We start from the raw sequence: 15993 nt of genomic DNA on the forward strand, positions 1-15993 counted from the left end.
AGTAAACTTTCTAACACAATTTCAGAAGTGAAATTGTTCTTTCCTATTTTTGACACTCTTATTGTGAGTGTTTTGTGTTTCACTGCTCGGGGGATTTTCTGTCTACTTAAATTGAGCAGGCAGATATTAAGCACTTCAGTCTGACACAAAGGACTCGTGCGTGCATTGTGCTCTCACACTGCTTTCGGCACATGCTTTTGCCCTTTTGTATCACTGATCTGGATTGGCCTCCCCGTGGCTGTTTCCACTGCTTCCCTCCAGCTAATGTTTTGTCATCTGAAGCTCTGATATTATGTGAATTAGCCCGTGGCGCAGATTGCCTCGCGGTAGTGATTCATCACCTGTTTGGCAGAGGTGACTGCGCGAGCGACTGAGTGAGCAGTTACTGGTATGACGTGCAGGGCGAGCATCTGGCAGAGGGGGTTAATTGAGGGCGATTAAGGTGATTAATAGGTTTGTTTGAAGTGAAAACACAAGACAGACTATCTTGTGTTACAGAGCAAATATTTTGGGGGAAAAAAATCCATCAGTGGCAAAAAGTGCAGAATGGCTGGGGAGGGTTTCAGGTAGGTGTGGGTGTGTGAGTGTGAGCTGCATCGGGATTATTTAGGCTCTCCGGCTAATGACTGTATGGAAAATGGCAAAGTGTGCATTTGTGTGAGTGTTGGATGTGTGTCGAAGGAAATGAAGACATAGACTCCTGTGTGAATGTCTGACACTGACATGGAGCTGCCAGGCAAAGAAAAAAAAAAGATCTCCACTGCTATTATTGTCTCAGACAGAAGTGTGTGCATGCATGTGTACGCATGATTTAAGAGAGTGAAAAAAACAAGATAGCATGACAGCAGTCAAGCTCATGTATCCATGCCAGCAAGCTCAAACACTCTGCACTCGAACCGTGGTCGTGGATTTCTGCTCCTCTCTCTCTCTCTCTCCCTTTCTCTCTGCCTTTCTCTCTCTCTCTTTTTGAACACCATTCTTGTTACCCTGAAACAGGAAGCAACTCCACTGAAGTGGACTGAGAAATGGTCGCATGTTCTTCAGGCATGAAGGTAAACGTGCTGAACTCCAACAACAAAATAAAGGAATCGGGGAGAATGCCATCATCCCTACTGGCCTCTGTGCTGATTTGACACTGTGATTTAAGATTTTGTCAAAGAGAAATAAAAGCTTTGGAGCTAAAATAATACTGAACTAATCATTCTTTAGTGGTCCCCTTGGGGAAAATAATTTTTTCCCCCTCAGTGACCCACTTTATGTCTTGGTTGTTGGAGTGCAGCCACATTGGGGTGCTCTGGGGAGCTGATGGGGTTCAAAGGTCCTGCTCACAGATTCACAGTGGTAACCAATCAGCTGTAGGATTCAAACCTGGGGATTCCTGTATCAAAGTTTAACATGACTGTGGTCTAATCGTCTTTAGCCGTTTCGCTCAACCTCTTATGTATATGATCGGCTCAATGAACAACAACAGTAGCTTATCGATTAATCATTTATCGTCCACTTTGTTGAAGCTGAAAGACTTATTGAACGATCAGAACAGAACATAGCATAAAATACAGACTTGAAACATTTTAGTTCAGTATTTCTCTCAGTGCAGCAGCAATTTTCAGTGTGCTTAATTTTAAAATGTATTTGTAGTTGAGGGAAATGTGGCAACCTGTTGAGAGTATGTCCTGATTTCACAGATAGTCGACTGGAATCAGATCCAGCCCTGAAGTCAGACTGAACTGGAGAATACTGTAAAATGGATATATGAACTTTAATAGGAGTAAAAAAAAATACTAGCAAAATTATTATTATTACTGTTTATTATATAATTATATTATATATAAATTATATTATTATATAATTATTGTTAAAATGTTATCATTATTCCTGATTATTAATTACCTAGAACAAACATTCGCCAAGCCATAGAAAAACCTACACAGTGCTGTAGTATTTTATTACATGTTAATTGCATGTTAATGATCTTTCCAGAGGACACAATCATCTCTTTATACAAGGCCATCAGAGTTATCTTGTCTACCTTTGGTTCTATGTTAGAAAACCACATTAGTGTATTTTAGTTATTTTGGTCTCGAGACAGTCAGATGCCCGGTGATACGGACATTAGAAGAATGGACGATCCTTAACCCGGTGTGAAAGGATTTATGTAAAGAAAGTGTTGAAAATATGCTATGTAAGTGAAGTCTGTTTATATTCCACTGTTCTACTCCCAGATCCACAGCACCCAGCCATGCTACATTTCCACGCTGGTTTACTCCATTCTGACTGCTGCGAGTTCTTGCAATACTTAAATGCACATGCTGGATTTCCCCAAGCCACTCATTCTGGCTTTTGGCTCACTCAGTATTTTCAACCCTGATAATTCTCCATCCTCTTGTGATTTGAGTTTAAGAAACACTCTCTTTACGTCACACACTTTTGGTCGAACATGCAAATTCCAAAAACTAAGGTCCTCCCTAAACTCAAACCCACAGCCGTCTCACTCCTTGAGCGTCATAACTAAGTGCAGCACATCGATGCGTTTAAGACAAGTAATTCCATTAACCTGATGTTTCAGCATCATGCAGTGAAATGTCTCCTGTGTGTGCAGGAGCGAGGGGAGGAATGTGTGCATTGATTCAGTGACACTCGTAAATAATAATAATAATATTAATAATAATAATAATAATAATAATAATAATAATAATAATAAAAACTGTTTATTTTTTGGACAATAAAAATATTGAAACCCTTCTCTGGATTTAGAACATCCCTGTGTCATTTCATCCTACTGTCTGCTCCCCTGGGATTAGACGATACGATCTATATTATTAGTTGCTCTCCTAAGCAATTTGCACACCATTTGACTCCCCTATAAAGAGGAGGATGGGCTGTTTGAACAGGAGAGCTGTCTGGTGGGGTTTCTTTTATACCTGCTGAGTTCTCATTTTCAAAATACTGTAACCTGCTACATGACATTCAGCACAAATTACCTTGGCAACTTAACTGAGTAATAATTTACCTACAGTAGTACATAAGATTCAGAATGCAGAGCGAATGTCGTCCGCCTTTATTAGAGGAGGCATCAGTGGAGCCCGTTTCAAGTAAATTCCACTCACCACCTCCAGCTTACAACCAGAGGACCAGACAGTGGCCAAATCATCTGAGGTCTTATAAAGTCAGCAGAACCATCACAACTCATAACACCATGCCACTTAAAAGTGGCCAGTCTACGAGATGGAAAATGGATGGTTTTGTTCAGCTGCATGCAGTCGAAAGCATAAATAAAGATTTAGCTTGCACCGTAATCGACCCCCAACACCACATTTCACAGAGCTCACTGCGTGTCACTGCTAGAACACTCTCAGTTCATCTCTGGGGACTTTGGAAGAAGTAAGAAGAAGTCGAAGAAGAAGATAAAATATTACCTTTTTTATACAAAGTGCAGCTCAAAGAGCCTCACAATTTAAAATGCAGAAAGAAAAATGATATATTTGGAATGAAACTGAGGAAGCTTTAACAGCTGACTGAGAATCCAAAATAAATAAGCATAACATGTAGGAGAAAAAATCTCAATAAAAGATTACGAGACCCAAAATATGCAACACAGGAAAACAAAATGATTGATGGCTAAAAACAGCAGTTTCATCAACTTTCTGTGTTTCAAGATTTCGACTAAATTAAATTGAAAGGTTAAAGCAGTATTAGCTGATCTTAAAGTGAATTTTACAGCAAATTCTGTCAGGAAGTCCAAAGTGTATCAGCATATAATGATTTAAAACTTTTAAAGATATAACTACCACAATTCTACTGCATAATTTTGTACATAAGTCTCTGTTAGATTAATAGTGAATTCATGAAAACATTTCCCAGACATCAACATTTCATGAAATTAAATTCACAATCCATATAGGATTACAGCAGGCAGCCACAGCCTGAGGTGTCTTGTTTTCACACTGACCAGTCTGTTAGAGAAATTGTGAATTGGAACTTATTTTGGCTTGGAAGGAGCACAGCAGGTCGAGTTAGGACCTGTCAAGGCCATCTGTCTGAATTCAGGGAAGAGCTTCATTTCAAAAGAGAAAACGCTTCATCACCAGTAACGAGTGAGCTGGGGAGGAAGACAGACACTCTTCCTCCACCAGTCAAAACACCAGCCTAAAATAGATGCTTTGTTTCCCCTAAATGGTTTTAACACGTGCTCGACTGAAATGTGAGATGCATAATAACATCTTTTTACTGACTCTATTTATATTGTAAAAGCTATTAGCCTAAATTGTATGCCATTCTTCCCCTCCCTCTGGGTTTTTAATCTCAGTTTTGGCACTCATGTGGGAAGGGGGTTTTTGTCTGTGAGAATAATCTCTCTTGACTAAACGGGAAACTAAAATGCTCTAAAACATGTTGCTGATCTTGGCAGGTCGTATCTCTCTTATGGGTTGTCGGGAGCTGCGGGGTTCCTGCTATCACGGCATCTTAACCCGACACTCTTCCTCCAAAGCTCTGCGCTGCCTCCCAGGATCCCTGCCTGTGTCAGCTGTTATTCTTAAAGGTCTGTGAACCTCACATCAAAACACAGTTTTATGTGTCATTAAACTCCACTGTTCTGTGCTCATAGGCCTCAAGGATAATCAATCACACGTTAAAGGGTGCCAATATGTTAGCGTACTAGGGGGTGTGCAGATCGTGACACGAATAGCGCCAGGGCGGATTGGATTACCGTGACCAGAATGTGGGCAGTGGGATTGTTTAAATTTGAGTTTGCAGAATTTTCTACAGAATAAAATATGAACCAAGCTGGATAAACACTGCTTTAATGAGGGGGGCAGTTGGACCTGTTTTTGCATTGATGTTATTGCTGCCACCCTTGGTTTATAACGTTTGTGAACTTGTCTGGCTCAGACTGGTTTCAGCCAGTATATCACACAGAACTACCCTGCTGAAAATGAACTCTATTTTATTTAAGTAAAGTTACAGCTGCCGAGTGAAGGTACCAAGTACTAATTTCAGGAGACACTTAAATAACTGATTTATTTGAAACTGAGGTACACTATTGCTTGAAATCGTATGTAAAAATTGTATGTAATTGTATATGAAGCTGAGAGCATTGAGGTTATACTAAAGCTCTGTGGCGTTATATTGGCTAAATTCTCTGTAGTGACACTGAAGAATGTGCTGAAATTGGCACCTATTTCACTTTCTCTGTTGGCCTCCAGAGTCTCTGCACTGAAGGCAGGAAACGGATGAGGGCTGAAGAGCAAACATGTTAATGAGAGGAGAGAGGCAAACCGATGGAAACCTGCAGGTGGGAGCATGATCCACTGTCATCAGTCCAGATAAACTCAAACACCAGGTACGCTGTAGTGTCAGGGTGCAATATTGACTGGCTTTGAGGGGACATCAGAACGACGGCTCTTCTTCAACACAACTAAGAGTTACATGACTTTCCCTCACAGTTCATGCTAGGTTAGCACAGCATTTCAGGCCAGGTGCAGGCTGTTGTTCTAACGATTCTTCAGCGCTATAATGTTCGCTGGATGCAGAAACAGCTAGTGAGAGAAAGGTGAGAGAAAGTAAGGTCTTGCGGTCTGCTTTGGTTTCTAATATTGCAGAGGTAGTTCTTCGGCAGCCAAGCGGCACCATGTGATGGTAACCGGATCGCTACACAGCTGCAGCCGCGGGCAACCTCGGTCGTCCCCAAGGCCGCTGGAATAGCGACAGGGCAGTGCTGCACACATGCAGGCACACAAATACTGTACGCACACAGCAGCGCAAGGAAAATCCCAAATAGTACAGAATGGGGGTAAGTGGGGAGGTGAGAGAGAGAACTCTACACTGCCTGTTTCAAAGATGTTTTTAAAGCTGTGAAATTTCTCGTTCGACCGCAGTAGGCTCGGTTACACACAGGGACGTCTTTTAAACCGAGACTCTGTATGTTTTTTCTTCTGTTAAATGAAGGGTGGCGGTGGTCAGACAGGAACCCAACTCCAGTCAATTAGGAATGTTTCTGTCAGAGGGCAGACCAGACTCTTGTTCTCTACTAAAGCTGTGTTGTTTCTATTAGCCCTGATGGCCATCGCTGGGAATTTATGAAACAAGTCTGACAAATGGAAACCGTGTTATCTTAAAGTAGCTGAAAGTGTTTCAGAAAGTGTAAGTGTGACTGAAGTGCCCTGACTGGAGTTCTCATGCTTTTTTTGCAGTTGATTGCCTCGATGGCTTAAAACACTGTCACATCTGAACACGGAAACCATTCCTGTAAATTTTATGACAGGTTATTACCTGCTTGGAGCTAGCAAGCTGCTGTAAATCAATTCACAAGAACACACTGTACACTGTAACCCTGCATTGCAGCCTACAGAACATTAGATCACCACACGTTTAGAAATGCAGTGACACTTTTGAGAACTATGCTAATTTAGAGTAATGCTAATGGATATGATGTGGGAAAAAAGAAGCACATTTCTTTTATTCCAACACATAATAAGTTCTTTACATTGTTCCCGAGAGAGAGAGAGAGAGAGAGAGAGAGAGAGTCATATATAATGAAAAACTTTTAATCAAGGAAAGTTACTATTACCAGACAAAACACACAGAGAGCATGAAAGCAGAAACAGTAGATAGTTCAGTTTATGAATCAGTACTCTTCAGCACTCATTTATTCAAGCGCCTTCCAATCTGTCCACCTTAATTTGGTCTACGATTTTACATATCTTAACGCTATCGCCTCTCTCTGGAGGTTAAGATGATGGAAATCACAGAAATACCAAAGCAACAAAATATTGCAGAAAATGTCGTGAAAAATGTCTTGAATCTGAATAAATGATGTGGCATGAGGAGGTAAGTTATGTCAGATTACTTTTTACATATTTTTCACCAAACTAAGGTCATAATCATAAAAACTGTCAGAACACAGAAAAGGTTGGTCAGGTTTGGTCTGAATAAAACGTTCTCAGTTAACCTAGAAATTCTTCCCCCATTAATTAATTTACCACCAAACAGTTAAAAAACAGTGGATTCAAAGCACTGAGGCACTTTACCATAGAGTTTAATAGGCAGGTTCACCACAGTCATCCACTTCACAGTGGAGCAGCTTTCCACGGTATTATTCCTAAATTTAGATATACAGTTTAGGTTACTTTATTTATTTCCAGTACTTGACAAAATAGACACAATTTAAATGGAAGAAAAAGATACTTTATAAACTGATTGGTTCTTGAAAGGTAGTGGGAAGAAGAAACTTGTTGAATCCCACTCCCAGTTCACCTCACAAGTGGCTTAATCAACAAAAGATATACATGAAAGTGTACATGGAAAAAAACAAACAAACAAAAAAAACCAGAACAAGGTGTAAGGTTTGCAGCGGTGTTAACAGAGGCAACAGCCCACAAATACAGCATGACAATAATAACATGCCAACAATGATATGAAAGAGTACTGGAAGGTGAAGAGCAACAGATACTTCAATGGTATTACTGTGTTAATATTCTCTGTAATTGTACTGAGACCAGACAAGGCCAACCTGGGCATAGGTGCCCTAGGCAGCTGTCTTATTTAATCCATGTGTAATCTATACCCACACATATGCATACAATCAAACTACCAAGAGAGTGGTCTTCCGAAGTACAAGACTGTCTTTCATTTATGAGTATCTTAACTCAAAACCAAAGATGTGCAAAAGCACTAAGAAACAGAAATGAACTGAGCTCTCCCCTGTCTGTGGGCCGTGGCAGTGCGGCATGGCGTTCACGACAAAAGGACGAAAAAATTATTAAATCATGTCTGTATAATAAAGATTCTAATATGACAATATTTTGACCAGAATTAGTCCTGAAATGGATCTTTTAGAAGAGGACACATCCTTAAGGCTTCCTGGTAATGGGCTTAAAGATCCAACAGTTCTGCATAATAAATATATAATACAGCAATATTTTGACACCTGGTTTACGAAAGAAGACCGCTTAGTTTCCCATGCTGGCTTGCCAGGTGTGGGTCCCAGTAATGATTCCACTAATCAGTCATTAACCAAAAAAAATGAATGACATGAAATTAAATCAACCAGCTTGTTTAATGGCTGTGGTTTGGGGTGAATTTAAGGTCGCCATCGCCTATGTGGTATGTAAACGCACTGAAATTGAAGCATGATGAAGTGCACCACCTCAAAAATTTACCACCAGGCACCACTGTCTTATAAAACAAAATCATGGTTTATGAATGCAGTAAGGCAACCTGCTTTCAAGAAAGTGACAGTAATTTAATTACGCCATTTGCAATTGTAATCCCTGACTTTTAACAACACATCATCAGTAGGGTAACACAGCCCATCTCATGACGGTCTAAACAAAGCTCACGTTCCCTATTGGTGGGTGAACAATCCAACCCTCAGTGAATTCTGCTTCACAACGATAGGAAGAGCCGACATCGAAGGATATTTACAGTGGTATACTGTAAATATTGCTATGTGTCCCTGAGCCTATTACAGTAAAATACTGTTCAAGCTTGAGAAAGTCATGCCAGTGAATATCCTGGCAGTTTGAAAACTTGTTTGTTTTATATCAACAGTTATTACTGTCCTCATACTATTACAGAAGAAGTCATAGCCAGGAAAAGCCTTTGTTAACTTTCTTTTTCTTTGTGAAATAGTCCTTGACTCGAGAGCACGGTCTGGCCTGCAGATCACAGAATCTGTCTGCACTGTGCAGTTAGATTTAAGAAGGATGTCTGGAGCTCAGATCTATTGATCGTGTCTTGTTTGCCGGTGAATTTGTTCCTCCGTCCCTCATATGGCATTTCAAGTCATATCTCAAACCTCACTGGCTTGCAGAAAGTGTTTTTCACTTAAAAATCTTGTAACATAAAAATTCTGTCACAAATAATACTAAAAAAAAAAAAGGTTAAAACTTTGATGGAAGATATTTGGAATTGTTTTTATAAATGTGTTAAAATAGAATATCGGACTGACTGGTGAGAGTCACTATGAATGAAAGGCTGGTCTTTTGAAATGCGAAAGTCTGCATGGAACAGTTTCTTTTTTCTTAACTGTCTGACTTTGACGACATCTTAGTCACAGTTAAACAATACTTCCCTCTGTCTACTTATTTATTTATTTTTTTAAGGTCAAGATGATTCAGGTAGTATTGCAATGAAGATGCTTTGAAACCTGCCCTGTATCCACAAATCAAATCCAGACTGCAGCGCTCATGTCTCTCTCTCTCTCTCTCTCTCTCTCTCTCTCTCTCTCTCTCTCTCTCTCTCTCTCTCTCTCTCTCACACACACACACACACAAACACACACACACACACAAACACACACACACACACACACACACACACACACACACACACACACACACACACACACACACACACACACACACACACACACACACACAGTCACAATGTAATTCTACACCAGTATGTCTGAGTCAAGCTTGGCTACCAAAGCACATGCAGGGCTGTTGCAGGGCAGGGTAGGACGGGGCAAATCCGGAGTGTGCGGCAAGTTGGCAGACACATCAAATGCTCTGCCCTGAACTGTGATACTCAATGTTGCATGATACTTGTTGAAATAAATAGAGGCAATGTCACTTGGGGTGTAATGATACCATTCATCCGATCAGTCAGCCAATTACAGCATCTTAAAAAAAGAAAATAACCCAACAGATAAAAACATGCATGAAGTCCAAACATCTGTAAAGATGGAATTACCTACTTTATTTTTTGTTTAATGTGTTCATTGAAATAGTCCATTCGTTCTGTTTTTTTTAATTTGCTGGTCAATATTTTGAGGGATTTTGTCAAACACTAATAATGATTCAGATAGGTCTACTTGCATTTATTAATCAACAAATTTGTCTGTAATTTTACCACTGTAATACATGTGATACAGTATCTCTAAAATTAATTTTGTGTTGTAGCCTGTCACACATGTTCACATTGTTATTTTTGGGCTTTCACTGCATGGAAAAGAGTGATATATTGAGGCCTTTTTTAAAGAAATTGTTGTTGATTTTAAGAGTGTATTTTCAGTGGGACTCAGTTTGTTGAGGACGTCTTCCAATCACAAGGTAGAAGGTTTGATTCCCCATCTTGCCCTGTCCATATGCCAAAGTGTCCTTGAACAAGACACTGAACCCCAGACGGCGTTTGAGAGCCTTGCATGGCAGTCGTCAACATGTGAGTGTGTGAATGGGTGAATGTGACTCATGTGTTGAGGCACTTGTGCTTTATAAATGGACTTCATTGAGCCGTTATACCAATGTTTCTCACCCACATGAATCCAGCAGGTTAACCCAGACTTGACAAGAAGAGGAGCGGAACTCCAAGGCCTTTAGTCCAGATTTCAAGTGGAGTGAGGAAATATTTGAACTGATAGGGCTAGGACGATATGCTTCTTTCCCGATTCTATTTTTTCTAATTTTGTTTGGGTGCCAAATTACATTTAAATTGTACTTATTTGATTTGAAACGATTTTTGTTTTTTAGTTTGCTTTAACACCAGACCATGTGAAAAAGCTTAATAATGATGTCAGAATCTATATTTCTCCGAAAAAAGCACATCACATCTGAGTCTAATTTCTTTTACCTTTGAACTTTCTTTTCAAAACTTTTGACTGTGTGGAAAAGAAGCAAAAATAGTAGCATAAAAAAGGTAAAATAAATCCTGGCCATTTCATTGTCATGTCTTCTTAAAATTCAGTACATACTAGTATCTTTTCATTTGCAAAAACAATGCAATACAAAAATCCCTATCATAAAAAAGTGGCTGTAAAAAAGTAGTGCTGTTAAACTAATATGGAAAAAATAAAAGATAAATCTTTGAACAAAAAAAAACCAAAAATCTTTTTTTTCGCCAAACAAAAGATCTCAATTACTTGGGAGGATTTGAGTTTTTTTCCCACCTCTCAGAATTGTAGCCTGGCATGCCAGACTGACTTTATTTATGTGTTACACACATATAAAGACAGTCTGGCACCGCGCCACTGGAGCAGCATTTGAAACTGGCAACGAGAGGCGGGACTATTGAGCGGAGAGAACCAATCCAAGAAACAAGGCTGTGATGCAACCACAATGCGACGTACGCAGCGCTCCGTTGTAGTCGTTTTGTAGTTTGTAGTTTCCCCATGTACCTCTGATCGTGGAGAGACAGTCTGGCGTGCCAGGCTATCAGAATTGATCATTGTGATATGTTCTGATAGCAATCTCATCTAGTCCTGTTTCACTTGGTCGTGAGGCGAAGGTACAAGTTTCTAAGTAGTTGACAGTTCAGTGGGGTCTCTGTTGTTTGTTTTGGAACACATTAAAGCTCCTTCAAACCGTCTTTATGAGTTGTTTTTCACCCACTCAGTATCTGATACATGAAAGAAATGTGTGTCCATTTGTGATCCAAATGAGGGTGTACCAAACGTACACCTTATTGGAGAAATGCTGTTAAATTCATTAGTGTGAACAGCATGGTCAGCATGTTGGATTCCTCCAATATTACCATTAATCTGTACTGTACGTGGAGAACCTCTTACTATGACAGTGGTGTGCATGTATGTGCAGCACTCAGTCTTACAGAGATGTTGCGTTTTCCCTCTTTACACAGAGATAGAGCGTTTCCAAAAACTGCTCTCCTGAAGCCGTTTTCAGTGACTCCAAGCAGTGTCAGGTAAACAAACAGCCGAAGTGCATTGACAGCTTTCTGTTTTTCCAGTGATGACTTTGACTGCAGATGCCAGAATTGCTTTTCTCCCCCAAACTCAGTTGCTACAAAAGACAGTATCAATATCAGATGGTTATAGAAGAATCCCCAGAGGTGCTGTGTAAACACCTTAAAGACTTATTTACAGATGAATCAAATACACAATATGAAACAAAGGCTGCAGGATGACGATAACCATATTCAAACCAGTAAATGGAGATGCTGTTTCCAGAAATGAAGGCTTCCATCCAATAACAGAAATAGGTGTCGGTCTTCTTTCTCCCTGAAGTGAGAACCATTTTCATATCCTGGTCAGGCTGTTTCAGTTTGGTTTTGTGAAAAACTAACTTGAACAAAAAGTTACCTTCACTGCAGGCCAGTTTGTGAGCATAGCTAATAAAAACACTGAGGTGGTAGAGGAAATGAATGCAATGAGGGGGAAAAAAAGACCATTTTGATAATTGTCTTTACAGTCATTTGGGGAGAGTGCTTGGCTATGAAATGAAAGAGAAAACGAGGCCTTGTTGTGTGATTTGAATGATGTTTGCAAGTGAACTGAAAATGCCTGATTACACTTTGTCTATAAAGTCGAGCAATAGCTATTACCAATATTTTTTTTTAAAAAAAGCAACATTACCATGTAAAGTAAATCTTGCATTAGTTTCGATTGTCTCTATCAACTGTCATGAATGTCATAATTCTGATTATTTTTATGTGTTGTTGCTCATCTTATGCATCACGCTTTCAAATGGATTTCACTTAAATACTGCTTTTCCACTGCATTAGCGGACTGAAAAGCACTTTACACGTTACACATACATTCACACTCCAATGCCATGTAAGGCGCTCATTCCATCCACTTAGGAGCAGTTTTGAGGTTGGTTGTCTTGCTCATGGACACTTCCACATGTGGAGATGGAGGAGATGGGGAATCAAACCATCTGACTGAGAGACAACCACTGTACCAAATGATGCACAGCTCCCCTGAGAAGGTGTTTCTACGTTCCCTTCAAAGCAGCAGGCTGAGAGAGTAATAGGATAACAGCTCCTCTGTTTCTTCTTCCTCTCAGGTTAAGAGTCTGGGTGTCGTCCTTGGCGGTACTCTGTGATTTCAAGCCCACAGGAGTAGCATCACTCGGTCAGCATACTTCCACCTTTGAGATACCAACCTCCGTCACCCCTCCCTGCCATGCAGCAGCTCCGTCACACTGGTCCACGTCCTGGTCACCTCTTGTCTGAACGACTGTAATTCCCTTCAGCCTGGTCTCTCTCTCTCTTTCTCAATCCATCCATAAAGTCCAATATGGTGCCGTCTGAATCCTCACCTGCGCTCCTTCCTTCCACCGCGTAGCAAACCACTGGCTCCCGATTCAACAGCAAGTTCAGTTCAAATGTTTCACTTTTGACATTCAAGGCCCTCCATAGCCTTGCTCTGTAATATCCCGACCTCCGCCACATCTGTTCACTCTTCACACTCAGATCGACCTCATCCGTCAGTCCCACTGTACCTCTGGCCTGCATGACCACCATGAGGTCCAGAGCCTCCAGCCACGCCGCCCGCCACCAACAGAAACATTCAATCCCTGGAATCTCATCTTGAAACTCATTTTTTAAACAGGTGTATCCAGAGACAATGTTCATCTGCTACAAATCCTTGAACGCTCGTTTGGTTTTTTTTTTTACTTTTTGATATACAGTATATATATTTGAACATGTTTGTGCAGTGACCATGTGTGTCCTGAAATGAATCAATAAAAAAATAAACTTTGTGTATGCCCAAATCTGCAGACAGTTAGTTCTTTTGAAGATGTGCTAAAATGTATTTGAGGCTGCTAATTCATCACAGGTACTGTGGAGACAGGCTGTTGCTAATGTTACTGACAGTCTGACATCTTTCACATTGCTGCCATGAGTGCTTAATTAGTTCAGGATTAAAGAGGTGCTAATCCTCCACTTCACACCAGTAGTAGGTTTGCAGTGGAGTTTCAGCTAATACAAAAGCTAACATCAGCTAGTTTAACACTGCAGAGAGAGACAGCAGATGTACAATGGAAAAAAAAAAAATCAGTGACCAGGTGACTGAAATTCCAATAATTTTAAATGTTACTAATCTCAATGAATAATCAGTTAATAGTCTGTTGCTGCAGGCATGTTACTGTATGTGGTGTATGTCAACTAGAGCAATCGTGTGCAAAAGCTGTGAGTCTGCTCCCTGTCATGGATCCTCCACCCTCCTCAGCCCTCTGCAGCTCCTGTATTTTATTTTCGTCAATTTTTAATGTCACCACTGCAGCTGACACGGTGTAAAAAGAAAATAAAAATATCAAAGTTACGGGGAGACGCCAAAGCAAAGCTTTTCTACCCTGAACAGGGTGAAATCAATCTGGCTGAAATGGAAATCAGACACAACGAGAGCATTGAACAGCAGGAGCAGCCAAGGTGGGCGACAAAAGGCAAGGAGGGCGGTGAATTAAGGGCTGGCGTTGTTAGGGATTCAGAAACATGTTTCAACCTGTTGAAGCTGCTTTGTCAGCAAACTGGCCAGAATCCAATAGCCCCCACCCCCCCACCCCACCCACCCACGTGTTATCTTTCTCTCTCCTTTCTCCCTCTTGTGGTCCACAAAGAAAATGTTAATAAACTGGCAAGTTTAGATTGAATCAAGCCTAACCAAAGAGCACAGAACAATAAAGCCGCCCTGTCTGTCTCTGGCAGTCTTAACAAGAGAGGTGAGATGTAAGTGGCATTTAAGAGCCGGCTGGGTCGCTATCTATAAAGCAACCACACCTCTTGTGAGGACACTCTGAAATGAAACCTGGCGGAAATGGATAAATTAGCTTTTCCCCTGGTTTTGCCAAGAGGAAGCGAGGTTGATTTATATGCTCCAGTGTTATTCATCACAGAAGTCATTATCAGCCCTTGGTGACTGATGCTTATCGTTCTATCTTCATAGTGAAAATGCCAATTTGTACTCTCTGTAAGGATGAGGTTTTAATATTACAAAATTGTCATAGATAGTGAACAATAAAACATAATGGAGCACATTCAGTGCTTTCATGCTCCAAAACCTCATCTCCCTTTGTGCCAATCTCACTTCACTGTCTGCGAAGACATGAGAGGGGGAGATGAGAGGGTTGGGGTGGGGGGGGTGGAGGGGTGGGGGTGGCAAGGAGGGATTTCTGATATGCTGGTAGACACTAACAAACAAAGACCCAGCTCTATCACCTCTGTGTTGACGCCACAAGGTCCAGAGTTGTCAAAAGTATCTGACCTCCAATCTCTGAGAGATTTCAAAGCAGAACAAAGAACTAGAGGAGAGAAAAAGTTAAAAAAGAAGGGAAAAAAAGTGGATATAGATCAAATGCGTGTTCAAACAAACTCGGTTGGCGTCAGGCTCAGCACACAATAAAGAACAATGTCGCCTAGGCAACACTCGCTCCCTCTTTTTCACCCTTTTGGTAACTATTTCCCATCCTTCGAGTACGATGGTGTGATGAAACGATAGAGTATGAAATATTAAACAGTATGCCATATAATCAGTGAGTTTTAGGGTTACACAAGCGTAATGACCGACTACAGCCTGACAAAATGTCTCAGATCTGGAGAACAACAATGTTTACCGATGAATAATGAATGCAGATTTCTCACTTGGTAAAAAAAAAGTAACAAACAGAAGCAGAAATACCCTTAGTTAGCTGTTTTTTTTTCTGTCAGTTGTTTCTGCAGAAAATAGAGAAAAACTTAATCTTTTTACTGTCTTCTTGGCAAACCACCTGCCTTCACTGACAGAGTTAAGAAGGGCTTTCTGAGTACAGCACCTTGCTTTGACACCATAGCGCCCTGGAGCTGCACAGAAATCACCCCGACACATCTAGACTGTGATTTAAAAATCAAAGGAAAAATGAGGAACGGCCAAAAGCTCAAACACTTTTTCTTGATTTTTTTTTTTTTTTGCAGTAAAGACTCTTTCTGCAGGAAACGATAATAAAATGTGATTTATGGAAAACAATCAATGCAGAGCGGTTCAGTATATATATATCCTTATATTTTTTAAATCCCAATGCTTATAGAAGAGAATGAATCAGAGATCACCTTTTTAGTGTGCACCACAGAAAATATGGCTCGTGAAAACAGTTAGATAAAAATAGCTGAAGTCCATATATTTTTTTCGTGTTACATTTTTATTTTTAGATTATAAAGTAAAATACATTTGCAGAAAAATATAAAATGAAAAGATAGTAATTCATTTTCAGGGAGTTCTCTTTTTAAATATTCCACTTATTGCTATTTAAAAGCAAACCTATTACAGAAATGAAAAAG

This window comes from Salarias fasciatus, chromosome 23 (genome assembly GCF_902148845.1).
Source record: "Salarias fasciatus chromosome 23, fSalaFa1.1, whole genome shotgun sequence".
NCBI lineage: Eukaryota > Metazoa > Chordata > Actinopteri > Blenniiformes > Blenniidae > Salarias > Salarias fasciatus.